This window comes from Bos mutus, chromosome 1 (genome assembly GCF_027580195.1).
Source record: "Bos mutus isolate GX-2022 chromosome 1, NWIPB_WYAK_1.1, whole genome shotgun sequence".
Classification (NCBI taxonomy): domain Eukaryota; kingdom Metazoa; phylum Chordata; class Mammalia; order Artiodactyla; family Bovidae; genus Bos; species Bos mutus.
The window spans coordinates 73,307,393-73,322,944 of record NC_091617.1 but is presented as its reverse complement, the minus strand read 5'-3'; positions in this window follow the sequence as shown (position 1 = coordinate 73,322,944).

The window sequence follows — 15,552 nt, the reverse complement described above, 5'->3', positions numbered from 1 at the left end:
TCTCCAGCACCACAGTTCAAAAGCATCAATTCTAAAAAAAAAAACAAACGCATCAATTCTTCGGCACTCAGCTTTCTTTACAGTCCAACTCTCACATCTATACATGACGACTGGAAAAACCATAGCCTTGACTAGATGGACATTTCTTGGCAAAGTAATATCTCTGCTTTTTAATATGCTATCTGATGAGTTTACTATTTTGTAAAAGGATTTTTAATTCTGTACATTCTCTAAACTTCATAAGAGTCCAGCAAGGTTAGTAGGAATGGGGAAAGGATCCTTTTCTTGTTTTGAACACAAGGAAACAGAGACACAGCTCTCAGTGTCCTACATGAAGTCATATGCATTTCAAGCTGCAGAGCCAAGACCAGAATTCAGGCCTTCTGACTACACGCTGGTGCCTTTTCAGCTCCGCCAGAAAGCAAATCAGCAGGGAGGATGCTGAACAGCTTCTAGTTGTCAGAAAGCCGAGTTTGCAAGCAGTTTCTGGAATGGTAGTGATGACAGCAGGTGAGACAGGGCAGCTGTTTTTATCAGGTTATAATTCTGTGTTAGCAGCTTCCACAGAACATCCTTCATTTACCCTGGAGGAGTTAGTGAGAGTCACCTTACTTTCAATGGCATCTGAGGTTTTGCTGCAATGTGGTATCGGAGCAATGGGAACTGGCACTTGTGATTAGCAAAATGAATCCCTGGGGAGAAGTGCCAAATGATGGTAGGGAGACAAAACATAAAACAAAGACAAGCTCCTTCATATTTTCATCCCACTAAAATTAATTTAACCACTATTCATACATCTGCTGTCCTGAGTTAGGTATTAGGAACAAAATATGAATAATGAACTATAAAACTATCAATAGTTTTGATTCTGAGGTGTTCACAATCAACTGGGAAAGAGATCAAAGCACCTCTGACAAGTACTGTCTTAGAAAGCTATACAGAAATTGTAAGAAGAGGGACAGGTTGCTTTGTTTTTTGTGTAGTAATATTTAAACTACCCCTTGAGATATGAGGAGCTTTTATCACTGAAACAGAAGTCGTAAGGGCATAATGGATGACATGTGTCATGGTCAGGGAATTCTAAGTGGTTCATTGTAGCTAAAACATATGGTGTAGGGACTGGGGCTGGAAGGGTGGCAGAGAGAAGTAGAAGTGAGAGATGAAGTCTGAAAGGTATAATGGAATCTGACATCAAGATGGAAGTGAAGGGCTGAGGAATTTACACTTTCTCACAGGTGGAAGAGAAAGGTTTAATCAGGAGACTGACATAATCAGAACTGCCTTAGAAACAATTCTGGTTCGCCATGAAGGTTAAACCCAGAAAAGTGATGCTAGGCAGGCATGAAAAGGTAACCCAGTAAAGCAATGGGTGTTTCCTGGATAGGAGAGCGGTTTTTGTATGTTTTTCCCCTTACATTTGCTTCTACTCTTTTATGTATTTGTTTCCCCAGTAGTTTACAGGCTTTCTGGAGACATTAGTGCTGTTTCCAAATAGTTTAGGTGTCATAGCCAATGGTCACCATTAATATTCATGGCAGACCATACTACCATTTAACATGAATAATTAAAGATGTGTTTAAACAGTCCTGAGGTCCAGGAGTCTCTGGTGGAGGCATGGGTTGATGGTGGCCTGCTGCTGGGCTGAGGGCACTGAGTGTAGCAGTGCATACATGGGACCTTTTGAAGGAGGTCACCATAATCTTCATTACTTTCACCATAGTTTAGTTCAGTTCAGTCACTTAGTCGTGTCCGACTCTTTGTGACCCCATGAATTGCATCATGCCAGGCCTCCCTGTCCATCACCAACTCCCGGAGTTTACTCAAACTCATGTCCATCGAGTCAGTGATGCCATCCAGCCATCTCATCCTCTGTTGTCTCCTTCTCCTCCTGCCCCCAATCCCTCCCAGCATCAGAGTCTTTTCAAATGAATCAACTCTTCCCATGAGGTGGCCAAAGTATTGGAGTTTAACCTTTTGCATCAGTCCTTCCAATGAACACTCAGGACTGATCTCCTTTAGAATGGACTGGTTGGATCTCCTTGCAGTCCAAGGGACTCTCAAGAGTCTTCTCCAACACCATAGTTCAAAAGCATCAATTCTTCGGCACTCAGCTTTCTTCACAGTCCAACTCTCACATCTATACATGACAACTGGAAAAACCATAGTCTTCACTAGACGAACCTTTGTTGGCAAAGTAATGTCTCTGCTTTTGAATATGCTATCTAGGTTGGTCATAATTTTCCTTCCAAGGGGTAAGCATCTTTTAATTTCATGGCTTCAATCACCATCTTCAGTGATTTTGGAGCCCCAAAAAATAAAGTCAGCCATTGTTTACACTGTTTCCCCATCTATCTGCCATGAAGTGATGGGATCGGATGCCACGATCTTCGTTTTCTGAATGTTGAGCTTTAAGCCAACTTTTTCAATCTCCTCTTTCACTTTCATCAAGAGGCTCTTTAGTTCTTCTCTTTCTGCCATAAGGGTGGTGTCATCTGCATATCTGAGGTTATTGATATTTCTCCTGGCAATCTTGATTCCAACTTGTGTTTCTTCCAGTCCAGCGTTTCTCATGATGTACTCTGCATAGAAGTTAAATAAGCAGGGTGACAATATACAGCTTTGACGTACTCCTTTTCCTATTTGGAACCAGCCTGTTGTTCCATGTCCAGTTCTAACTGTTGCTTCCTGATCTGCATATAGGTTTCTCAAGAGGCAGGTCAGGTGGTCCGGTATTCCCATCTCTTTCAGAATTTTCCACAGTTTATTGTGATCCACACAGTCAAAGGCTTTGGCATAGTCAATAAAGCAGAAATAGGTGTTTTTCTTGGTAAATAACAGGGAGGGAACACAGCCCCACCTATCAACAGAAAATTGGATTAAAGATTTACTGAACATGGCCCCGCCCATCAGAATAGGACCCAATTTTCCCTTCAGTCAGTCTCTCCCATTAGGAAGCTTCCATAAGCGTCTTACCCTTCTCCATCAGAGGGCAGACAGACTGAAAGCCACAGTCACAGAAAACTAACCAATCTGATCACATGGACCACAGCCTTGTCTAACTCAATGAAACTATAAGCCATGCAGTGTAGGGCCACCCAAGACAGTCGGGTCATGGTGGAGAGTTCTGACAAAATGTGGTCCATCAGAGAAGGGAATGGCAAACCACTTCAGAATTCTTGCCTTGAGAACCCCATGAACAGTATGAAAAGGCAAAAGATAGGTCGCTGAAAGATGAACTCCCCAGGTCGGTAGGTGCCCAATATGCTACTGGAGATCAGTGGAGAAATAACTCCAGAAAGAAAGAAGAGATGGAACCAAAGCAAAAACAATACCCAGTTGTGGATGAGACTGGTAATGTAAGTAAAATTAGATGCTTTAAAGAGCAATATTGCATAGGAACCTGGAATGTTAAGTCCACGAATCAAGGCAAATTGGAAGTGATCAAATAGGAGATGGCAAGAGTGAATGTCAACATTTTAGTAACCAGTGAACTAAAATGGACTGGAATGGGTGTATTTAACTCAGATGACCAAAATATCTCCTACCATGGGCAAGAATCGCTTAGAAGAAATGCAGCAGGAGAAGGCAATGCCACCCCACTCCAGTACTCTTGCCTGTAGAATCCCATGGACAGGGGAGCCTGGTAGGCTGCAGTCCATGGGGTTGCTAAGAGTCAGACACGACTGAGTAACTTCCCTTTCACTTTTCACTTGCATGCATTGGAGAAGGCAGTGGCAACCCACTCCAGTATTCTTGCCTGGAGAATCCCAGGGACGGGGGAGCCTGGTGGGCTGCCATCTATGGGGTCGCACAGAGTCGGACACGACTGAAGCGACTTAACAGCAGCAACAGCAGCAGCCATCATACTCAACAAGAGTCCAAAATGCAGTACTTGGATGGAATCTCAAAAACAGAATGATCTCTGTTCATTTCCAAGGCAAACCACTCAATATCACGGTAATCCAAGTCTACACCCAGACCAGTAATGCTGAAGAAGCTGAAGTTGAACGGTTTTATGAAGACCTACAAGACCTTCTAGAAATAACACTCCCAAAAGATGTCCTTTTCATTATAGGGGACTGGAATGCAAAAGTAGGAAATCAAGAAATACCTGGAATAACAGGCAAATTTGGCCTTGGAGTACAGAATGAAGCAGGGCAAAAGCTAATAGAGTTTTGCCAAGAGAACGCACTGGTCATAGCAAACAACCTCTTCCAACAACACAAGAGAAGACTTGTACACATTGACATCACCAGATGGTCAATACGAAAAACAGATTATATTCTTTGCAGCCAAAGATGGAGAAGTTCATTACAGTCAGCAAAAACAAGACTGGGAGCTGACTGTGACACAGACCATGAATCCCTTATTGCCAAACTCAGACTTAAATTTAAGAAAGTGGGGGAAACCACTAGACCATTCAGGTATGACCTAAATCAAATCCCTTATGATTATACAGTAGAAGTGACAAATAGATTCAAGGAATTAGATCTGATAGACAGAGTGCCTGAAGAACTATGAACCGAGGTTTGTGATATTGTACACGTGGCAGGGATCAAGCCATCCCCAAGGAAAAGAAATGTAAAAAAGAAATATGTTTGTCTGAGGAGGGCTTACAGATAGCTGTGAATAGAAGAGAATTGAAAGGCAAAGGAGAAAAGGAAAGATAAACCCCTTTGAATGCAGAGTTCCAAAGAATAGCAAGAAGAGATAAGAAAGCCCTCCTCAGTGACCAGTGCAAAGAAATAGAGGAAAACAATAGAATGGGAAAGTCTAGAGCTCTCTTCAAGAAAATTAGAGATGCCAAAGGAACATTTCATGCAAAGATGGGCACAATAAAGGACAGAAATGGTATGGACCTAACAGAATCAGAAGATATTAAGAAGAGGTAGCAAGAACACACAGAAGAACTGTACAAAAAAGATCTTCATGACCCAGATAATCACAATGGTGTGATCACTCACCTAGAGCCAGACATTCTGTAATGCGAAGTCAAATTGGCCTTAGGAAGCATCACTACAAATAAAGCTAGTGGAGGTGATGGAATTCCAGTTGAGCAATTTCAAATCCTGAAAGATGATGCTGTGAAAGTGCTGCACTCAATATGCCAGCAAATCTGGAAAACTCAGCAGTGGTCACAGGACTGGAAAAGATCAGTTTTCATTCCAATCCCAAAGAAAGGCAATGCCAAAGAATGCTCAAACTACCGCACAATTACACTCATCTCACACGCTAGCAAAGTAATGCTCAAAATTCTCCAAGCCAGGCTTCAACAGTACATGAACTGTGAACTTCCAGATGTTCAAGCTGGATTTAGAAAAGGCAGAGGAACCAGAGATCACATTGCCAACTTGGGTTGGATCATCAAGAAAGCAAGAGCATTCCAGAAAACCATTTATTTCTGCTTTATTGATTATGCCAAAGCCTTTGACTGTGTGGACCACAACATACTGGGGAAAATTCTGAAAGAGACGGGTATACCAGACCACCTGATCTGCCTCTTGAGAAATCTGTATGCAGGTCAGGAAGCAACAGTTAGAACTGGACATGGAACAACAGACTGGTTCCAAATAGGAAAAGGAGTACATCAAGACTGTATATTGCCACCCTGCTTATTTAACTTGATGCATAATATATCATGCAAAATGCCGGGCTGGAGAAAGCACAAGCTGGAATCAAGATTGCTAGGAGAAATATCAATAACCTCAGATACAGAGATGACACCACCCTTATGGCAGAAAGCAGAGAACTATAAAGCCTCTTGATGAAAGTGAAAGAGGAGAGTGAAAAAGTTGGCTTATAACTCAACATTCAAAAAACAAAGATCATGGCATCCGGTCCCGTCACTTTTTGGCAAATAGATGGGGAAACAATGGAAACAGTGAGACTTCATTTTTGGGGGGCTCCAAAATCACTGCAGATGGTGACTGCAGCCATGAAAATAAAAAATGCTTGCTCCTTGAAAGAAAAATTATGACCAACCTACACAGCATATTAAAAATCAGAGACATTACTTTGCCAACAAAGGTCCATCTAGTCAAAGTTATGGTTTTTCCATTAGTCACGTATGGAAGTGAGAGTTGGACTATAAAGAAAGTGGAGCGCAGAAGAATTGATGCCTTTGAACTGTGGTGTTGGATAAGACTCTTGAGTGTCCCGTGGACTGCAAGGAGGTCCAACCAGTCCATCTTAACGGAAATCAGTCCTGAGTATTCATTGGAAGGACTGATGCTGAAGCTGAAACTGCAATACTTTGGCCACCTGATGCAAAGAAATTACTCACTGGAGCAGACCCTGATGCTGGGAAAGATTGAAGGCAGAAGGAAAAGGGGACAACAGAGGATAAGATGGCTGGATGGCGTCACCGACTCAATGGACATGAGTTTGAGTAAACTCTGGGAGTTGGAGATGGACAGGGAGGCCTGGTGTGCTGCAGTCCATGGGGTCACAAAGAGTCAGGCATGAATGAGTAACTGAACTGAACTGAACTGAGGTACCTACTGCAAAGACCTGCAGGCAGACATGGGGGGACTCCTTTGCAGCAGCCCCATCAGGAAACATCCACGCATTTACATGTCTGTGCCCTTCTGCTCATTGCAGGTCATTTTGCTTCGGATATAACAGCTCTGTAGTTTACATGCAAAATCCCAGGTTCTGGCCTCTAAAAGGACAGCCTTAGCAGGATAAGTCAGATACTGAGAATCAGTAGTCCGAGGATTCTCGTCATTCCCTGTAGCAATAAGCCACAGACAATCACTCAAAGTTTAACATTAAGAAGCAGAGCTTCAGGCCGCCCTGGGCAGAGTTAAGATTAGTAATCTGTTAAATAAAGAAAAAAGTGGGGAGGGAAGCTGTTCCAGGCAGCCCAGAAGATACCTCCCTGTTTAGCTGGTTTTGTGGTCCTAATGCAATCAATCAGATAAGTGTGGACAGAGAAGAAAAAAAAGAAAAGGGTCACCTGAGCCAAAAACTTGATTTCAACAATTTCATTTCCTGAGTTGAATGACTGGTTTCTGGATAAATTTTCCAGGTAATTCAGGGACTTGAAGTCACTGTTTTATGTCTAATTTTACATATACACATGAATATGCATAATTTTCCAGGCAGTCAAGTTTTATGAATAGTCCCAGCTAGAGATATATGGACATCTGTGATCCATTTTACGTAAGGTAATGTCTTTTGTAAGTAAGACATATGGAAGTAAATATCATGCTATAATTTCTTTTGCAATTCTTTTTTTATTTGGAAACAAAATATTTATGTTTTCCTTGTGTCCTCAAATCTACTTAGTCAAAAATCTGCCTCCACTATATCCTTCCAAGTGTCTACTCACTGACCACATGTCTACTTTGGGTAGGGACAATGACAATAATAGCTAACATTTACATAGCATTTGCCAGGTGCTATTCTAAGTATTGAAGAGGGCATGGCAACCCACTCAAGTATTCTTGCCTGGAAAACCCCATGGACAGAGGAGTCTGGTAGTTTACAGTCATAGGGTCGCGTAGAGTCAGACACGACTGAAGCAACTTAGCAAACAGCACTTTCTAAGTATTTACTATTTATTAATTTGTTTAATCCTCACATTAATCTAAAAAGATAGGTCTTCATAAAAGTTGGGAAAATTGGGAACAGAGATTTAGTAATCTGCCACAATCACAATACTACACGTGGCAGAGCTGAAGCCCACCTCCAGGCAATCTGTCCTTCTTACCTTTCAGAGTTCAGCCTGGCCAGAGGCTCATACACAGCAAGCACTAGAATTTGATGGAAATCAAGTTAACTCAAGGGCAAAGTGTTCACCTTTAATATCCAGTATCTCTTTCTTTTCTTTGTTGATTATTCCACAAAAAGAACTGAAAGCCATTTTCTAATAGACTGGCTGCTAAGTCTCTTCAGTCGTGTCCGACTCTGTGCAACCCCACTGACAGCAGCCCACCAGGCTCCCGACTCTGGGATTCTCCAGGCAAGAACACTGGAGTGGGTTGCCATTTCCTTCTCCAATGCATGAAAGTGAAAAGTGAAAGTGAAGACGCTCAGTCGTGTCCAACTCTTCGCAACCCCATGGGCTGCAGCCCACCAGGCTCCTCCATCCATGGGATTTTCCAGGCAAGAGTACTGGAGTGGGGTGCCATTGCCTTCTCCGCTAATAGACTGGAGAACATGCCAATTTGATAAAATGTACTATATGTGAACCAGAGGGCAACAGGCCTGGGTGCTTATCCCAGATATCACATTTGACAAAAGATTTCACAGCTAGTGCTCATTTTTTATTAATTTTATTTTACCGGTTTCCCATCCATGCTTTGTTGAAAAAGAGATCCGAGTGGCTAGGCATTCAAATATCACATAGCTCAAAATGCCTGTGTCACATGTCATCATAACTATCATTACAGAACATAAAACAAAAAACAAAACAAAACAAAAACTCCCTGCTTACTCTTTAAAAGGCTGCAAGAGAAAACAGTGGGGTTACACAGTGTCTTATGATCATATTATACAGGACTTACTCGAAAGTCCGGGAGTGTTAGCATCTGTAATCTTCAGGTCCACATTTTCAGACTTGATTCTAGGGCTCTGAGATTCAGAGCCATTATTTTCTTTTGCACCAGAGAACTAGATGCATGGGACGCAAAGTGCTTGAGGTGAAAAGGTAAGAAGGCTTTCCTTGCTTCCTCTCTCCCTCCTCACTTGGTGTTCTGTACAGATTGCTTTCTCATCTATTGCCCTACATATAAGACCTGAATTATGTCTTCACTCTCTAGTTGATACATTACGCCACTGATTGCTCATAAATGACGTGAAGAGGAGAGCTTATCTGGCATCAGAATCTGAGTCTTTTCCAGATGCCCTTGGAACTTGAAGGACACTGTCCTGGGTTATAGTTATCAACCTGCCAAGAACCAAGTTTTGACACATTATTTAAAGAGAGAAAGATATGTCCAAATGTTACATCAAAACCTGGTCTTATTCTTTTGCAAATCATGAATAAGTATGTGATATCAAGTAGGATGGCTTCTGGCTTTTGTCTTTACTCCCCAACTCCCACCACTGACACAGCAGACCTTTTCTCAGCTCTTCTGGTCTTGTCCCTTTGGCCATTTTCTTTTATTTAACAATTCAGTTCTCTCCTTTGTTATACCCTTCTACCAACCTTCTCTAACAGAATTACATGTGTAATTTTTTCCACATAATTATGTGAAAATATTTTCATTTAATGAACTGTAATTAAATTGGAAAGATAAGACATATAGATGGCTACATTTTCAAGAAGTGAAGGGTGGAAGAAATAGGCATTACAGGGTGAAAGCGCTTACTGAGTGCTTCTGGTTTACTAAGTCTCATGGTTTGCTAAGTCTCTAATCAGCTGTGTGATATAACCGGAGTATATGAAGCACATAATTTTATCAGCATGGTGGTTTCATTAGTCATATGAGTCTCACCTGCCTGTGTCCTTCTTTAAAAGCCTAGAAAAGCCAAATACTCACTTTCTCAGCCTCTTTTGCAAATAGAAGTAACCCCTGACCCAGTTCTAGTCAATAAAATATGAAGGGAAATCTGGAAGATTCTAGAAAAATCTTCTCCCTGTTTTCTCCCTGTTAAGAGAGCAGTGCAGGAGGAAAAGGCTCTCTCCCCACTGCTTCTTACTTCTATACATGGTTATGTAAGGACATGATGGTGGGAGCTGCTGTAGCCATCTTGCAACAAGAAGGCCCAGAGAATTTCAGAGACACTGACAAAGGGTTGATATCACTCATGTGCTGAAGTATTCACTCAAAAACTGTTGAAAGCTTATTATGCACCAGGCACTGTACTATGATAGGGGGTTCATATGTACAAAATAAACAATGTCCCTGCTTATAGGAGGAAAGACAACCAAAAATAAATATACATCAACTAGAGTTAAGAATTATGGTGAACAATTATGAAGCATATGGGGTCTGGGAAGTGATGGAGTGATATTATATATAGGTGGATAAAGTGATATTTGAGAGACCTAAAGGAAGTGAGGGAATAAGTCAGGCAGATATTGGGGGTGGGAGTGAGAAGGAGTGCTCCAGGAAAAGGGAATAGCATATGCAAAGGCCTCATTGCCTCCCTGGAAGCAACAACAAAGGAGAAGATGTAAGTCAGATTTGCTTACTGAGATTTTGCCATGGAGAATCACACGGGTGAAGAAGAAACTGGACCAAGAAAGGAAATATGGTTGAAAGGATTTCTTTTTCAAGGAAACAATCAGCGCTTCTAATCTCCTTATTCTGATGAAACATATGGCAAGTCAATTCTGAGACTGAGTGAGGCTGGAAATGACCAAAAATAGACGTCTTTGGAAGGCTCTGGATAGTTTCATTAGAGCATTTAGTAAGTATATTTAAAAAGTAAAAACAAGTCAAATTAAGGTCATATTTTACTTAACTGAATATATTCAGATATTACCATTTTGACATGTGACACCAGCCACATTTCAAGCATCCAGGAGCCACTAATATGGCTGGAATATCGAACAGCATATCTTCAGAGAACCAAACATGAAAAGAAATGTTTTTATTAGAAAACTTCTGTGTTTGTGTTTTTAAAACTCATTAATAATTTTACCTGTTTTAATGTACCGGCTTCCCTGGTGGCTCAAATAGTAAAGAATCTCTGCAATGCAGGAGACCCAGGTTTGATCCCTGGGTTTGGAAGATCCCCTGGAGAAGGGAATGGCAACCCACTCCAGTAATCTTGTCTATAGAATTTCATGGACAGAGAAGTCTGGTGGGCTATAGTTCATGGGGTCACTCCATTTTATGGAGTCAGACAACTGAGTGACTAACACTTTCATAACCAAAATACAGATCATTTTTAAATCAATAAAACCTAGAACAATATTTGAAAAAAAAATCCAGGTCTTGCAAATTCAAGGGAAAATGGAGATAATAATATCCACTAAATTGATATCCGTACTAAATGAGATGGTATGTGGGTTTAAAAAAAAAATAGAGCACTGTAAGAATACGCCTCTATGGATATGAATAGTATTGTTTTCTTGTTTAATTAGAATCTTGGTTCCTGGTCCCTGGTTAAATAAGCACTTCAGAAATCTGTAGATAATTCTTTCTTTCCAATATTATTATGTTCATTGCCTTTAAAGCCATTATACACACTGACCAGGAACACATTTAAAGTCCTAGGAATAATCATTTTGATAAAAACTGTGACTTTTCCCAACACTCGAGAAATATCTGAGTATGACCACATGGAAAATCTAGATAATTTCTAAAGTAGCTACAAATATGTGGGAAGAAGGAAATTCTGATGGTTTCTCAAGACTTTTCTGAATTAAAATCTGATTTAATTTCCTGTATTCTGAGAGATATAAGTAAATGTAAATATGTAAACATCTTTTTTATTGGTAATGACTGAGATTTCTGAATTTCTCTGTAATTACGTTTAGCAGGGGGCTGTGCTGAGCAGCTCCCTGAAATCTGTCAGCTTTTCATAACATAGTAACCCACCCATCACTGCCTCAGACCTTCAGTAAACACATAGGCCATGTGCCTGCACTTACAGAACTTCACAGGTTTCCATGGATACCGGAATTTTAGTGCTAAGGCACATTTACTACCGTTTTTCTTGTCACCGAGAGTCCTGTAAACACTTGTGCTTTAAGATTTTGTTCAGAAATTTACCATTTTATAGAGGACTGAGTCAGAATTGCCTTTTCCCAAACGCTTTGTATGATTTCCCCTTAGGGCAAAGTCCCTGAAATCATTTACATTTGTGGCCTCTTTTTAGTGATGAGCTTTTCTTTATAAGACTAATAAAAGACAATAAAGGTTTAACTGCATTGTCAGTATCACTTTTAAGGGACAGATATTTATAGTATATAAACGTTACAATTAATAAATAAGACAGTTTGATCTACATTTAAAACAGAAAAAAGCAAATAGGAAAGCAAGAACAGGAATATTATGTAGATATTTAGCCATTTCTCTTCCTGAGTAGGGTGAAATGTGTCAGTTTCAAGGACACCCCTGTGTCACATCCATTGACCAATCATTGTTTGAATGCACTCTTTCTTATATTCAGGTGTTTGTTTTTTTTTTTTTATAATTAAAAGATCTTTTTGTACATCTGTGAACATGGAAGGCTATGTCATTTCTTTTCTCATTTCCTATGTGTATAACTGAGGCTCAGGTTTAAGGAACATACCCTGTGTCACATAGCTAGCAAGTGGAAGAATTGGGATTAGAACTGCTGCTGCTGCTGCTAAGTCGCTTCAGTCGTGTCCGACTCTGCAACCCCAGAGATGGCAGCCCACCAGGCTCCCCCGTCCCTGGGATTCTCCAGGCAAGAACACTGGAGTGGGTTGCCATTTCCTCCGCCAATGCATGAAAGTGAAAAGTGAAAGTGAAATCGCTCAGTCGTGTCCGACTCCTAGCGACCCCATGGACTGCAGCCTACCAGGCTCCTCTGTCCATGGGATTTTCCAGGCAAGAGTACTGGAGTGGGGTGCCATTGCCTTCTCCGGGATTAGAACTAAAGACTCCTAACTCACTGTCCAGGGCTTTTCCACTGTCCTTTTCCTGGGCAGAATACAGGCAACTTCCTCTATAGAAGGCATGCCCCTGTTCTTCCTTCCTTGCCACTTGCTGATAGGTTTCTGTGCCTCTGACCTGGGCTCCATTAAATCTTCCTTTTCTCCACTTGTTTTCCAATCATTCAGTCCCCTTAACTGCCTCAGACACTTGGCTCAGCTTAACACACCAAGCTGAGTAATTTCACATGCACATAACCATTGGGAAACAGAGTCGCAGAGACATCACATAGCCTGGATATGTACTGCATAAGGACTCAGTAGGGAAACAGATTTCTAGTTCAAACCATATCGACCAAGAATGTACAAAACCCATTGAATGAGAGGCTCAAGAACTCCATACCAAAATGCAATCTGAGCAGACATGTTGCCTGGATAGTCAAGTAGAGAAAAAAGCTTTTATTTTTTGCAGCATTGACTTTGGGGGCTGCATTGGAAGTATATGCTTGTCTCCACTCTCATCTGTTATGCTCTTGTAGCCAAAAACCTCTGCGTCATTTCAGCAAGTATCTCAGTTAAAGTCATGAGATCATCACATCATTTTTGCATGAAGTCTCATTCACTGTGTATTTGTATAGGCCTTTTGTTTTTGCAGTTTTTTCACCTAAAAGGAAGACATTGCTTTTAATATCTAACAAAAGAGGGAGTCAGGGTAGAGGATGAGCTCTTTTTAAAATTCATTATTAATTGGAGGATAATTGCTTTACAATGTTTTATTGGTTTCTGCTGTATAACAATGTGAATCAGCCATAAGTATACATATATCCCCTCCCTTCTGAACCTTCATCCCACTGCCCCCCATCCCACCTCCCTAGGCTGTCACAGAGCACGACGTTGAGCTCCTTGTGTTATACAGCAACTTCCCACCAGCTGTCTGTTTTGCATATGGTAATGTATATGTCTCAGTGCTACTCTCTCAATTCATCCCATTCTCTCCTTCTCTTGCTGTGCCCACAAGTCTGTTCTCTATGTCTGCGTCTCTATTCCTGACCTACAAACAGGTTCATGAGTACCATCTTTTTGGATTCCATGTATATATGTTAATATATGATAGTTGTTTTCCCTTTCTGACTTACTTCACTTCGTATAACAGGCTGTAGGTTCATCTGCCTCAGTTCAACTAACTCAAATTCATTCCTTTTTATGGCTGAGTAATATTTCATTGTGTATATGTACCACAACTTCTTTATCCATTCATCTGTCAGTGGACATCTAGGCTGTGAGGAAGAGCTCTTGACTAAGAGACCTGATCTGGACCCTTCCCAGGGGGAGGCCCTGAGTGAGGAACTCCATGGCTCAGGCCTCAGAGTGACTTCCAGAACCTGAGGAATCATGCATTTGCTGTCAGGCTCAAATGAGAGAAAGAATAGGTAAGTGCTTTGCTACTTGTAAAATATGCATTAAAAAATAGAGTTCTTCTGGATAAACAACAAGGTCCTAAAGTATAGCACAGGAAACTATATTCAAGATCCTGTGATAAACCATAATGGAAAAGGATATAAAAAAGAATGTTTACATGTGTACAACTGAGTTACCTTGCTGTACAGCAGAGATTAGCACAACGCTGTACATCAGCTCTTCTTCTATTAAAACCAAACCAAACCAAGAGTTCTTTTGAGGAGTAACGTCACACATTGCCAATTGATTTTAGAGTACATATGTTAAAAAGGCAAATAATGATTCCTGTTAACACTGGGCTTTTGCTGGACTTTATTCATTTTACAACAAACATGACAAAAGTATCTCCATTATGGTTATTTCAATATGTTTCAACCCTTTCACCTAACTAGGCAGCAACTTAAAGTGTCATCCATGTGGTGCTTCACTTAATATAATAGCCAAAATAATGGGAATGAGTTATTTGGTTGTAATCTAATACCTGGTCCCATCACATATTATGTACAGCCCTTGACATCCCAGGACTACAACTCTGGATTCAGGCAAACTGGCTATAACTACCCTACACTAATTCCTCATTCTTTCTGGATAGAAATTTTAATTCTGTACTGTTCATCCGTAGAGTACCAATGAGGAGTGATTAAGTATCTCTCCAATCTGTAGAAAGGAAGAGAGAACTCAGAGTTCTCCTGAACAACAAAGCTTTCTCTGTTTCTCCTACAAATTCCATTCAGGCATCAAATTGAATTTACTCTTAACCGAATGCATTTTATCTATACCTGGCAGGGATCTAGAAGTAAAATTACAAGATTTATTTCATTTTAATTCTATCATGATGCATTTAATCACAAATACCCCCCAAAAATGAAAAGATAATTTATCATTTTGTTCTGACTGAGCAACCCTCCTTGGTTCACATTCATGAATCTATAATGCAAGGAGGAGAGCCGATGATTAAGTGTCCGATTAGAGAAAACAGATTAACCTGGCAAACATAATAAATTTAGCTCATAAGCAGGATGGCTTTATAAATGCTCACAATAACTCTCCTGCATAAAATCATGAACCACAGCCTTCAGTGATGACTCAATTGAAATAGTTGGGGAACATAAAGCAAATGCATGTTTATGGATCTCTTTTTGACATATTAAAAGAACACTGAAAGGTATATCTAATTCAGTTTATAACTCTAAAAATACACTAAACAGGGAACAGGTAGGAAAAATATTAACTCATAAAAATAAAGCTACACTCTCAAGTGTTCGAGTTTCTACTTTATCAATACATATATCTAGATTCCACGTGTTTTCAATGTCTACTGATTAATTTCCAAAGATGTCAAAGCCAGACCTCGATGTCAAAACCTGCAGATTCACCCTTAACCTTCACCACAGAACCTGGTTCCTTTATAAAGGCGGCTGCATGTTTAGGTAGTTCTTATTCCACTGGGACAAAACAACATAAAATTAGAGAGCTAGTTCAGCCTTTGAATCAGTAGGGAAAAAATCCTTTCTTTTAGCTGAGAGTCCACTTATATCAGAGTAAAAATCTAGGTTAGGACGACTTGTTTGAAG